This window comes from Micromesistius poutassou (assembly GCF_964030765.1).
Source record: "Micromesistius poutassou genome assembly, chromosome: 9".
Classification (NCBI taxonomy): domain Eukaryota; kingdom Metazoa; phylum Chordata; class Actinopteri; order Gadiformes; family Gadidae; genus Micromesistius; species Micromesistius poutassou.
The window spans coordinates 17234677-17248748 of record NC_140279.1 but is presented as its reverse complement, the minus strand read 5'-3'; positions in this window follow the sequence as shown (position 1 = coordinate 17248748).

The window sequence follows — 14072 nt, the reverse complement described above, 5'->3', positions numbered from 1 at the left end:
TGCTAAAATGAACAGACAACCCAAAGCAAGAGCAGACAATAGGCTAAACTTTCAAATGATGAGGCCTTGGTTATTAAGGTAAAGGATAAATAAAGTGTACAGTAGGCTGATATTGCAACAGCAGGCTACTGATTTGAAGCAAGCTAATATTAAATTAATACTACTACTGCTGGTGCAGAAAATATGTGTGTGCACAATGTGGATGGGTGCTACATCCAGGGGAGGAGAGTTGGAAAGATCTTCTTACAAGATTTTTGGACAATATACTTGTTATGTCTGTTTGTCTGAAAAATGAAGCAGGAACATGCAATACATTTTTGTTCAAATGTTCTTTACTTTTGGACAATGCAATGCAACCAATGTTGGCTGAGTGAACAATGACAGACTTGTCGACATTAGGTGTTGACGGCCATCTGATTGTAGTGGTATGAGGCACCACTGCTATTTAAACCAAGCTTCGGTTTCACCACGCCCTCTCTGGCTTATTTGCCAATTATTGGTTATGCCGGGGGGATAAAAGTAGGCCGTGCCTCTCCTCCTGACCTCTCGCTTCCTGCCTCTTCGGCCCGCCCACTTCCGGGTCGTTGCTCTCGCCGCTCACCTCAGGGCACAGATCCGACATCCTCACCGCGATCGGGGCAAGATATTGGGGTCGTTTACCGCCGCTGACCGGAGCATAATCTGCTGGTCGCATGGTGTGTGGTGGCTGTCTCCCCTGCTACACCGACCCTCTTCACCCCTCTCCCTCTTTAGAAGGGACGCATTCACCGGACTGAGAACCGGAGCGTACAAACGTTAAGTCTGAGAGCCGAGTAATTATGGCTAATTAGTCCCTGTTACTGTTATTGCTACGCTACCCTGCTGCTGCTGCTTCGCTACGCTGCTGCTGCTGCTGCGCTACCCTGCCGCTGCTGCTGCTTCGCCGCCGCTTCCCTCGCTTGGTTAGGGGTCCCGTCGGCTGTCCCTAGTCGGCTTGCCTCCTGTTGCTGACCCTGTTTCCCGCTCTTGCTGTGCGTGGTGCGGTGTGTGTGTGTGGCGGCCGCTCGGGTAGGCCGCTGCGAGCTCCGCCAGAGACTCTTTAATTTTCTTGTTTTCTTTTATTTTGATTTTCTGGTTACTGCAATTTAATACTCTTTAGTTTATTGATTGATTATTCATCAGTTGGTTTATGTTGTGTGATATTGTTATGTTATGTTGGTATTGTGTTAGTTGTGAGCCCTCCTAACTGTGCCTCTTTTGTTTTAGAGCTGAAGGCCGACAGTGGTGGCGGTGGTCCCCCTGGGTGGTGGTGGTGATCCCTGGTGTGTGTGTGTGTGTGTGTGTGCTTGTGTGCACTTCCCGTTTGCCGTGTGAGTGGGGTGCTCTCCCGTTTCTTTTTTTTGGGTATCACTTTCCCCTGTCGACCCCTCCTCCAGCCGGTAAGCCTCAGCTTGTACCCACTTCCTTCCCCAGTTGGGCTCATTTTTCTTTTTTATCTTGTTTTGACAAATCTTGTGTTTATTATAATAAAGTGTTTTTATGTTATCCTTGAACTCCGTCTCCCGCCCTCCCTGCTTGAACGAACCTAAGTGTCCTTTTGTCCGAGGTGACAATCATAGTAATATTGTAGTTACTACGGGTCCTTGGGCCCTAACCCAAGGTGGCGTTGTCGGTAACAAAGAAAAGATGCTCTGATATTTAAATTATTAAATCCTCCTTGTGTCGCCACATGATGTTTATATCCTAATGCAAGCCTATCTGCCTCATGAAAAATACATATTTATACAAAATATGTGTTACTTTGTAAAAGCCCAGCCGATATTTTTCTTCTTGATTGCTTCATATAAATAAACAGTTGGTCTTCATCAGCGATTAGTCATTGTAGTTACCGGACGGATGCAAAAACAGTGGTATATCGATATTAGGCCTACCACTCGATATTCAAAGATACATTGCTTTTTCTTTCATTCTCCCTCTGTGTTCTTTAATGAACTTAATGCATTGTACTGTTTTATCATGTTTTATTTGTTCTAAGTTATATTATAAGTTATCGGACAGATAAAAAATATATATAAATACTAAAAATCTTTAGGGGGAATCAGCTAAAAACACATTCATAGTTGTCTCATGTTAGCTGGAAAAATCCTAAATAGGTTGAATAACATTTTACATGCACATTGTATTTTTTGTTTGTTTTTATAAAGCTTAGGTCTACGTCTATTGTATTCACTATTTATGTTCACACGCAAATGTCTCTTTTTTATAGGTGATGATGATTGAGCCATATTATTTGGTGAAATATACAGTGACTTATCAGACATTTATTTCCATTCGACCATCTATATCTCCAGACCCGGAGAGCCCTGAAAGTGGAAAGTCTAATACGTAAACAATTATACATCATGTTAAATGTTAATATATATCCAACTACGTAGTATGAAATGTTTTATCTGAACTAATCTTAACTGCACCATTCTGATACCTTAACTTACACATTACCTCAACTGTGTTCCTCCACATTTCTTTCCAGGGGCATGTCTTACAGTTGATTATTCTTCTTTAATGTTGTAAACTTAAATGAATGATCCACCATCCATGTGATAGGGTATTTATTGATTAACAAAAGGCAGAAATACAAAAATGCAGAATGTTTAAATTTTTGTTAGTACATTTGATTTTGAAGGCCTAATCCATCAAACCAACAGATGTTTCCCATCAATGGATCGGTCAATTATGCACAGTATTCCATAATTTCCAGAAACATTCCAACAACATTAAAATAATAATTTTGTTGCTATGTGGCATTGATGACTGTGAGAACGATAATAATGATCATCATAATTATTCCACAGACGAGTCCGATCACATTAAGGGTCCTTGCTGTCTTAGATGCTTCTTGGGCTGCAGCTCCTTCGCCAAGAGCATTCGCATTCTGTGCCTGTGGGGCAGAACAAGGTATTTCTCAGCACACTCTAGCAGATATATGTTGGGGGATCAGGTTTGATTAGATAGATTTGCATGCAGCATTGAAAATCGCAATATAAATCCAAAATAGTCTTACCCTGCAGGAACAGACAATAGCAGCAATCCCCAGAGGTAAACAGCAACACAGTGTGTTAATGATGGACCATGTTAGGTAGGATGGCGCAGAGGAAGAAGTGTGTCCCTGCTCCATAGTGGTACTGCTGCTATGAGTTAGTGAGTTCAGGATACTTCAAGGTGGTGGTGAAGAATGTGTTTGTGCTACATTTGGTGTGGTTAAGTAAACAACCCAATGTAACCCCACCCCTAAAATAGGGGCGGGGTTGTAATGTTACAAGATCATGTTTCATCTTAACATGTTTTGGACATTTTAGGGTTAGGGTTAGGGTTAGCTAACCCTAACCCTAGGGTTAGCTAAGGGTTAGGGTTAGGGTTTGGACATTTTAGGGTTAGGGTTAGGGTTAGCTAACCCTAACCCTAACCCCCGATATGAGGAAAATCTGCGATGTGCGATACAATTGTTTGATATTGCGATGACGATATCTCTTTATTTTTTTCCATGTTTCGCATCCATATAGTAACACCGGCACCACTAATGTTTTGTACAGCCTCAATTTCGTTCTTCTTGTGATGCTCTTGGAGTTCCAGATCTTTTTTATTTTAATGAATGCACCTCTTGCTTTTGAAAGTCTATTTTTCAGATCCTTCATTCCTCCTCCATCCTTACTTACTGTGGCTTCAATGTGCTCTCCGTTGACGTTTATCTTCTCCTGGTTTCTTGCGTGCATTCTCATGGTTTTTGTTTTTCCTGTGTTGATCTTGAGTCCAACCCGCCTGGCTTCTTCTTCCATTCTTGATGATTTTTCTTCTTCTTTTCTTTGGTGGAGGAGAGTAATGCTACATCGTCTGCAAAATCCAGGTCATCGAGCTTTGATGTAAGCTTCCACCTGATTCCATTCTCACCGTGTCCAACCGTTTTTTTCATTATCCAGTCCATGATAATCAAGAACAAAAATCCTGACATATTGCATCCCTGTTTAACTCCACTCTTAATGTTAAACCACTCACATATCTCTCCTTGGTCTATAACTGCACACTGGAAGTCTTCATAAAAGGTTCTCACAATTCTCACTATCTTCTCTGGGATCCCATACTTCTTCATGATGAGCCATAGGCTTTCATGATGGACCGAGTCAAAAGCCTTCTCAAAGTCTACAAAGTTCAGGTATAGCGTTGCTTGCCATTCGTTGACCTGCTCGATGATGTTCCTCAATATGAAGACTTGCTCTGTTGTTCCTCTGCCCCTCCTGTACCCTGCTTGCTCCTTCCTTAACCTGGAGTCGATTCCACCTCTGATCCGATCTATGATGATCCTACCAAGTACCTTTCCCACCACAGAGAGCAGGGTGATGCCTCTGAAGTTCTTGCATTCTTTGAGATTTCCTTTTTTGGCAAGTTTTATGATAAGCCCTCTCTTCCAGTTGTTGGGAATCTTTTCATGTCTCCATATTTTCTCCAATAGCTGGTGTATCTACGTTGTTGAGAAGTCTATGTCTGCTTTTAGTATGTCTGCTGTGATGGAGTCTATTCCTGGAGCTTTTCCATTCCGTAATCCTTTTATCACTTCTTTTACTTCTCTTAGTGTTGGTTCATGTACAGCAATCTCTTCAATCATTTCAGTGAGTTCACATTCTTCGTCCTCAGTTATTGGGTCTTCTGGTTCTTCTCTATTGAGTACTTCCTTGAAGTGCTCCGTCCACCTTGCCTGTACTTCCTTTTTTCCACTGATGAGGACACCTTTCTTGTCAAGAACTGCTGAACTGTGCCTAGGCCTTTCATTGCATAGTGTCTTAGTGAGTCCGTATAGTGTCTTCATGTGCTGTTTTCTTGCGGCATCTTCTGCTTCGTTTGCAATGTTTTCCATCCATTTCTTTTTGTCTGCTTTTATGCTTGTCTTGGTCTCTCTGTTCTTCTCTGCATACTGTAATTTTAACTGCTTCTTGATTCTCTCTGATCGCATGCTCAGAATCTTCCTATTTATTTCTTCTCGTTGGTCAACAAGACTCCATGATTTTTCACTGATCCATGGTTTTTTCTTCTTTCGTGGTCTGCCTAGGACTGCTTCAGCCACCTCTTTATAGGCTTTCTCCATTATCCGAGAGTCATGCTCCACCTCCTCGCCTTCTTCCACTTCTGGCTCTTCATTTTCCAGTACTTGGTACTTGTTTCTTAGGCTGATGGTAAAGGTCCTTAATATGTCTTCATTCTTCAGCTTTGATGTGTCGTACGTGACTCTGGGGTTTTTCTTTTCTTTTGGATGCGTCATTAGTTTTAGCTTGATTTTTGTGCACACAAGGTAGTGGTCGCTCCCAACATCAGCAGACCTGTATGCTCTTGTATCTTCCACTGAGTTCCTGAATCTTTTGTTGATTATCACATGGTCTATTTGGTTCTTGGTCCTTCCATCTGGGGATGTCCACGTGGCTTTGTGTATACCCTTGTGTGGGAACAGTGTTCCTGTGATGACTAGCTCATTCAAGTCACACAAATCACACAGCCTTTCTCCGTTGTTGTTTCTCTTCCCAAGCCCATGCCTGCCCATCACTCTCTCGTAGCCTTCATTCTCATCTCCTACTTTGGCGTTCATGTCTCCAGTGACAATCAGCATGTCATGTGTGTTCCTCTTGTCTAGTACATCTTGCAGTCTCTGGTAGAACTCATTTTTAACTTGCTCCTCTGCATCTTCGGTGGGTGCGTAGATATGCACCACCGTTAGCTTTATGTGTCGTGAATGATATCTGGCCTGAATGATCCTTTCGCTGACTGGCGTCCAATCAATCAAGGCTCTTGCTGCCCTTTTTGACATCAGTATGCCTACTCCTTGTCGGTGGTCGTCATCATCTCTTCCGGAGTAAATGATGGTTTGTCCTTCTGCGAGATCCATTTTTCCTTGTCCTGTCCAGTGTGTTTCGCTGACACCCAAGATGTGGATGTTTTTGCTGGTCATTTCTCTTGCTACAATGTTGATATTTCCAGTTCTGTACAGTGTTCTTACATTCCAATTTCCAATCTTCATGGTTACTTTGGGGTGCATTAATGGCCGACTCGGCCCAGAGGCGTCCTCTCGGCTTTGACCTCTGGGCGTCATGGTGTCCCTCTTATTAGAAGTTCTGGCTATGATGTCCCGTGGGTTCAGTGAGTTTGCTCTGCTTCTGGTTTCTGTAATAATTTGTTTTTCTGGGAGTGGGTTATCAGCCCTCAGCCCAACCCCCAACCTGGAGGACCAGTGGGATCATTCTTCGTCTGGTCTCTACCCTTCGACCTGTTCGGCATGGGTGACCCTGCTAGGAGTGGAAAACTCCTGCCGACATAGCTCTAGAGGTCATGGAGACACGCAAACTGCCCCACCACGATAAGGTGATGATCCCATCGGGGCAGGAGATGACGATATGACTTGCGATGACGATATGACTTGCAATAAATAAACAAATATTGAAGTGTGCATATTAGCTATACAGTTCCTGTCTTTCTGCTTTAATAGGTACACTGCTAACATAGACCCCAAACATTGAATAGCCTATGCCCACTGAATAAAGAAATGAAATAAATTATTTCAAACATGCTTTTATTGAACAAAGTGCACATGAATACCCAACCAAGTTTAATTTCCCCTGCTCTATTTAAAATATTTTCTTCTAAACTGAACAAAAACATCTCTTGAAAAAATATCTGGGGGAAAACAACTTAAATAATTAAATAAATATAAATTAAACATGGGCATGGCAATTTAAAATAACTAATGTCCCCCATTACAATCATCAAGGCCCTCAACTCCGCCCAACAAGGTGCAGAGATCTATGAGGGGGAAAATTGAAATAATTAAATCAAGATACAATTAGATACAATCAGGAAGAAAAAAAAATCTACCCCTTAGGGCAAGTTATTCCTTTAGGGCAAGTTCTTGGCCAAGAAAACCAGTATGTTAACTTTGCTAGGTTTCAAACATGCACGTTGACATGTTACCACATTCCCTGATGTGCTGAATAGCCTCTCCGAGGGTGAACAAGTGGCAGGTATACAAAGATACCTCAGAGCTAGTTTGCTCAGCTTTGAGTAGGTGACCTGGTGGAGTTTCCTCCAAGCCAAAGGGTCTGCCTCACTGTCAATGGTGGGAGACAGCAAGTAGCTGCAACAGCTTGCTCCAGCTGCATGGAAGATGCTGTGGGAGTGGTGGGGCCACGGCCGCCTTTATGCACGGGCTTACCTGGGCTGAAGCCCCAGGGCCTACGACGATCAGGGGCCTATCATGAGCCGCAGTATGAAAAAAAAAAATAATAATCATAATATAAATTTCAATAATATTAATTTGCTTTGAAGTTAAAACTGTATATTGTATGATTCTTCGTCTAGCAGTTGTGGAAAAAGACATAACGAGAAAGACTACATGTCGCCTATGTAACGTCACCCCATAACACGGCGACATGATCGTACAATATACTGTCAAACAGTGTTGGGAACGCTACTACTAAAAAAGTAATTAGTTATAGTTACTCACTACTTGTTCCAAAAAGTCCATAACTGAGTTAGTAACTGAATTACTTCATAATAAAAGTAACTAGTTATCAGGGAAAGATCTATTTGCGTTAGGCCTACTGTAAAAAAAAAAAAAAGTTGCTATATGTCAATGAATTTGAATTAGTGCTTATATCTCCACTTTGAAAATGCCAACTTTTCACCGGATTGCTCCGGACTCGCCGTCTCTGCTGCTTCATCGAATCTGTTTGGTGTTTGGTGTGTGTGTGTGTGTGTGTGTGTGTGTGTGTGTGTGTGTGTGTGTGTGTGTGTGTGTGTGTGTGTGTGTGTGGTGCGCGTATCCTGGCTTGTGTGTAAAAACACTGGCTCCGATTGGCTACCATGAAACATGATTTAAGTTAACGTTGTTAACCCGTCTCCTCTCTAGCAGTTTGTGTGTGGAGCCAGGGGTGCGTTCGGATTAAACAGTTGATTCAATCAATTCATAGTACCGCACCGCTCACTTCAGTACACAACACACAAAAACAACCTGACTTTTAGTACACAACACAATAATCTCACCTTTAGTACACAATAAAACACGATCTGACTTTAATGACAAACCAAATTTAAAGTTAGAGCCAGGGTCAAAGGCTTGTTGTTAAAGGCCAATGTGCAGGTTAAACACCACTGTCGATTAATGGGTACATAAAGCACTCAAGATATGTATATAAAGTTAGAAATGTCTCCAAAATGGTGTTAAAGTCCAGTTTTTGTAGTTTTTGGTTAGTAACGGTTATTTTTTTTACGCGCTCGGCGATGACGTCACATGAGGTAGTCGTGGTGGAAGGTAGCCTCAGCCTTGAAGCTGCTACTAGAGCACTATGCCGTCTAACTGGGATGAGGAAGAGGCTCAATGGGAAGAGGTGGCAAGACCCACAGTTAACATTTATGATGGCCCACAGCCATATAATTTCGAACCGGTTAGATGTGAGAGGGCGAATGAGGAAATACCGAGAGCCGATGGCCGTCAAAGACAAATAAATGCATGGTCAGGGGAGAATGACTGGAGAGTTGGTGAAGTGTCCTGGTGAGCTATTTAGAAACGCAGCAAGGAGCGCTGGAGCTAGTAGTCTATGAACAGCAGTGCATACAATAACAACTTTTTTTTTTTACTGTCAGTGAATAGTATCGAGTGAAAGTCAACGTTTTCTTTATATCTAGTGACAGTGATTATGTTGTTGGCTTTATTTCTAAGCTTTTACCTCTTTCTCCGGTGAAAATGTTGTTTTCAAACGTAACCGAAGCCGAGTAGGCTGGTCATGTCTTCAGTGTGATTATTTTTGATAGTGCTAACTAGTTTTCCTCGTGTTTGATTGTCATTGACACCGTCAGGGTACCGCTTACCGGGACAGGGAGAGAGTAGTAAGCGTGTCTTTGTCGCTGTGTTTGGCAGGTGTCGTCCCATGGAAACTGTGGTGGAGAGCTTGTGTTGTAGGGAGGTGAGCGCGTTTTGGTCGCTGGTCGAGGAGCTCACCCCGATGTAAGATGCAGATGTAACGTGCCTAACTGAGCATCCTGGATTTGAGGCATGCTGCCTGAATCCGTTTGTGCTAAAGATAGCATACTTACATTTCAGGCAGGATCATGGTCCCCTTCAAGCCAGCAGGCACGAGTATGTTCATTAGGCATGGGCGATTCGCGAACGATTCGGTCAGAACGAAAGAATCCCGAAGGTGAACGACGAGAACTGATTCCCAAAAAGAAGAGAACTGATTCCTTTTTTTTTAATTTATTTTTTTACATAAAATTAAAATATGGTCACGTAAAAAAAAGGTACAAACGAACAGCTTCGTCTCCCCTCGACTTCATATTGATTGAGTCTAAAACGTTCTCATATTGATTGAGTCTAAAACGTTCTCAAACCACACGTGTGTCATGTTATGTTATTCTATCTATCTATCTATCTATATATATATATAGATATATATAGATATATATCTATATATATATATAGATATATATCTAGGCTATCTCTATATATATATTTACTTATATAATCTGACACTGTCACTCTCTCACTAGTTGCTACTCGTCTCTCTCAAATATATCAAGGCGGGCTTTCGGCTGTCGTCCCAAAGCGGAGTACCTCATGTGACGTCATGCAATGCATTGAGGGAGAAATAAGAATCATCGCTAACCTGTTGCTAACCGCTAAAATATCATAGATAGATAGATAGATAGTACTTTATTGATCCCTTTAGAGGTTACCCTCAGGGAAATTGAGGTTCCAGCAGCAGCACAACACCGATCATACATTAAAAAGGCACAGATAGATATAGAATATAAAAGTAAATATAGAAAATATAAAATATAAAGTGCAGTCAGGGCTAGAACAACAGTAATAAATATATATAAATACATCAATCTTAATCTAAATTAATCTAAATTTTTCTAAATGTTTTCCCCACCACCCCTCCCCCTTCCCCCCAGTGCAGAGTTATAGAGCTTGATTGCTCGGGGGACAAAAGAGTCCTTTAGTCTGTTTGTCTTGGTTCTGGGGAGAAGCAGCCTTCCACTGAACCGGCTTCTCTGTGAGCTGATGACAGTGTGCAGAGGGTGGCAGGCAGTGTGCGAAATACCCTTCAATATTCGGGGGGGTCCCCATCTCCTGATTGTTGCGCAATATCGATCTAAATTATTCTTATGCAGTAGGCCTATAGCAGTGGTTCTCAAACGCGAGCGTTCTCTAGTGGTACGAACGCGGAGTATGAACGATTTTTTTTTTTTTTTTTTAAGTTGAAGCAGAGCTGGGTTCACCGTGTGACACATGCTTTTGCCTGCTTACACACACGCCACACATCCAACAACAATAACAATCCTGATCGCTCCCCCCCCCCCCCCTCAAAAATCCCGATCGCATTGTTGACGGTTCATTTATTAGCCTACATAAATGAACTGGCTACAACAATGAAACAATAAATTATTTACAATGCTCCGAATGAGCACATGTGTGATGGCCGTGCAGTGTTTCCCACACATAGGCCAATGTGTGGCGCTGCCCCACAGATTGAACAACGAGCGCCACAAATTGATTCCGCTTTTCTTATTTATTTTTACTTGAACGCGTTTTTTAAATGTAACTCCGCCAGCCCGTAATCGCGCCCCCGTAATGCTGCCAGTCCGACATGTTCCCATTCCGACAGTCCTGTGCGCGTATGCAAATTAGCCATGTGCGCCAAACAGAAGAAGGGCCCTATCCTGCGCCCGGCGCAATTGACTTTCTACACCGACGCATGTGTCGTTGCTAGTTTGCACCCGGCGCAAAGCTGATTTTCCCCTTTACATCGTCTATCTCCTCATCTCCGAGTGCCACCTTTTTCGATGTGAATCCGAAGTGTGCCAGTGATAAACTTTGATTTTGCTTTCGCTTGTTAGCCATTGTTATTGACGGCCTACGTCATTGCTCTGGGCTCTCGCACATGGCTAATTTGCATACGCGCAGGCGCAGGACTGGTTCAGCTTAATGTTAAACAAATTATTATTATTAACATTTTTGAATTATAAATACTTGACATGGTGATCTCTTAAACACATCATTAGTGACAATAAAATTATTATATCATTTTTTTTAATTTTTTTTTTTACAAGATTGAGACCCCCCCCCAGGTTTTGCTTTTGAGTCTTTCAGGGGGTCTCAAGGGGTTAATCGGGGGGGTCCGACCCCCCCAAACCCCCCCGTATTTCGCACTATGGTGGCAGGCATCATCCATGATAGCCAGCAGTTTGTTCAGAGTTCTCCTCTCAGCAACTGTCACCAGGGAGTCCAGTTTGCTACCGACCACAGAGCCAGCTCGCCTGATCAGCTTTTCCAACCTGTTGGAATTCCTCTTTGATGCCCCCCCCCCCCCCCCCAGCACACCACAGCATAAAAGAGAACACTGGCAATCACAGTCTGATAAAACATGCCCAGGAGTTTCCTGCAGATGTTAAAAGAACGCAGCCTCCTCAGAAAGTACAGCTTGCTCTGGCCCCTTTTGTACAGGTGGTCTATGTTGCATGACCAGTCCAGCTTATTGTCCAGCCACACCCCAAGGTACTTGTAGTTGCCTACAATCTCCACCTCGTCGTCCACGATCGACACTGGACGTGGGCGTGGTCTGGACTTCCCAAAGTCTATGACCAGCTCCTTGGTCTTCGAGGTGTTGAGCTGTAGATGGTTTCTTCCGCTCCAGGCAACAAAGTCACTTATCAGGCTCCATCATCATCTACTTTTCCTTATTATATTTCTTTTTTGTGATACCCTACAACATCAAATACAATGGATAATTGTTTAAATGTTTATTACCAACTAGAAAACTGCCAGAAAAGAAAAAAACAAAAAACTGCACATTGGCCTTTAACAACAAGCCTTTGACCCTGGATCTAACTTTAAATTTGGTTTGTCATTAAAGTCAGATCGTGTTTTATTGTGTACTAAAGGTGAGATTATTGTGTTGTGTACTAAAAGTCAGGTTGTTGTGTTGTGTTGTGTACTGAAGTGAGCGGTGCGGTACTATGAAATGATTGAATAAACTGTTTAATCCGAACGCACCCCTGGCTCCACACACAAACTGCTAGTGAGGAGACGGGTTAACAACGAGATAAGCGATTATGATTGGCTAAGGCAGAGTCATGTTTCATGGTAGCCAATCGGAGCCAGTGTTTTTACACACAAGCCAGGATACGCGTACCACGCGCACCACACACACACACACACACACACACACACACACACACACACACACACACACACACACACACACACACACACACACACACACACACACACACACACACACACACGCACACACACACACACACACACACCAAACAGATTCGATGAAGCAGCAGAGACGGCGAGTCCGGAGCAATCCGGTGAACAGTTGGCATTTTCAAAGTGGAGATATAAGCACTAATTCAAACTAATTATTATTATTTATTTTTTTTACAGTAACGCAAATAGTTCTTTCCCTGATAACTAGTTACTTTTATTATAAAGTAATTCAGTTACTAACTCAGTTATGGACTTTTTGGAACAAGTAGTGAGTAACTATAACTAATTACTTTTTTGGTAGTAGCGTTCCCAACACTGTTTGACAGTATATTGTACGATCATGTCGCCGTGTTATGGGGTGACGTTGCAAAGGCGCAGCGCCGTCGTATAGGGGGGAAAGGTTATGACAATTATAAGGGCCCACAGCCCACTAGGGCCCACACACAGCCCCCAGTAGCCTCTATGACAAAATGATTATGCATACACTGAACTAATATATATTGATATGAATGAATCTGAATTAAAACAAAGCCACAAATCATACAATATTCTAATTTTAATAATTTCAATAATCCCCTTGGGATTATTGAAATTGGGGGGGGGGGGGGGGGGGGGTTGGATCGCGGACGAGCGCTATTGTTAACGGGGGGTTGGATCGCGGACGAGCGCTATTGCGGGCGTGATTGTTGACGGGGAGGGGGGGGGTGGGGGGTTGGATCGCGGACGAGCGCTATTGTTAACGGGGGGTTGGATCGCGGACGAGCGCTATTGCGGGCGTGATTGTTGACGGGGAGGGGGGGGTGGGGCCGTGGGGGGTTGGATCGCGGACGAGCGCTATTGTTAACGGGGGGTTGGATCGCGGACGAGCGCTATTGTTAACGGGGGGTTGGATCGCGGACGAGCGCTATTGCGGGCGTGATTGTTGACGGGGAGGGGGGGGTGGGGGGTTGGATCGCGGACGAGCGCTATTGTTAATGGGGGGTTGGATCGCGGACGAGCGCTATTGCGGGCGTGATTGTTGACGGGGAGGGGGGGGGGTGGGGGGTTGGATCGCGGACGAGCGCTATTGTTAACGGGGGGTTGGATCACGGACGAGCGCTATTGCGGGCGTGATTGTTGACGGGGAGGGGGGGGTGGGGGCAGGCCTGCCTTTACCTGCCAGTAGGCCCTGAGGCCTCGTAGGCCCCCTGAGAGGAGGTCTTACAATTAAAATGTGCAAAATGCCATGTGTCCAGAGCAGTGGTTCCCAAACTTTTCTGGCTCATGTTGGGAAAAACAGTCTGCCTAGTTACTTGACCAGATAAAATGAGACGGAGAGGTACTAAAGTCTATCAGCACGAGGGCCTCGGATTTATTGAGTAAAGTAGCAAAGGTAATACAGATTCATAAAGCGTGAGAGATCGAATATTCTACGTCCCCTAACAGCGCTGAGGTCGCCTAGAGCTTCGCCTCCGTGGAAGTTCTGCTTCAGAAGAGCTCCCGTGATTTGGTGCATGAGAAACTTATAGTATCTTTCATGGCCAGGTGTGTGTGCTAGCCTTGGTGTGTGTTATCGAGGGTTCTCTTGTCCCTGAGCCTCCGAGTTGTTTTGTCTTTCTGTGTGATGTGTGGCCTCGCCATCTAGCTGAGGCAGCCTGAGATTTCGCTTGACCGGGTGTATGGGGAACCACGTGGGAGAAACGCTACTCATGCTCCAGACATGAGTATGCCATACACACCCCTCCTAGGGGGTGGCATCCACCCCGGCCTTACATTGCATACATCCCTTTGCCCAATGACACAG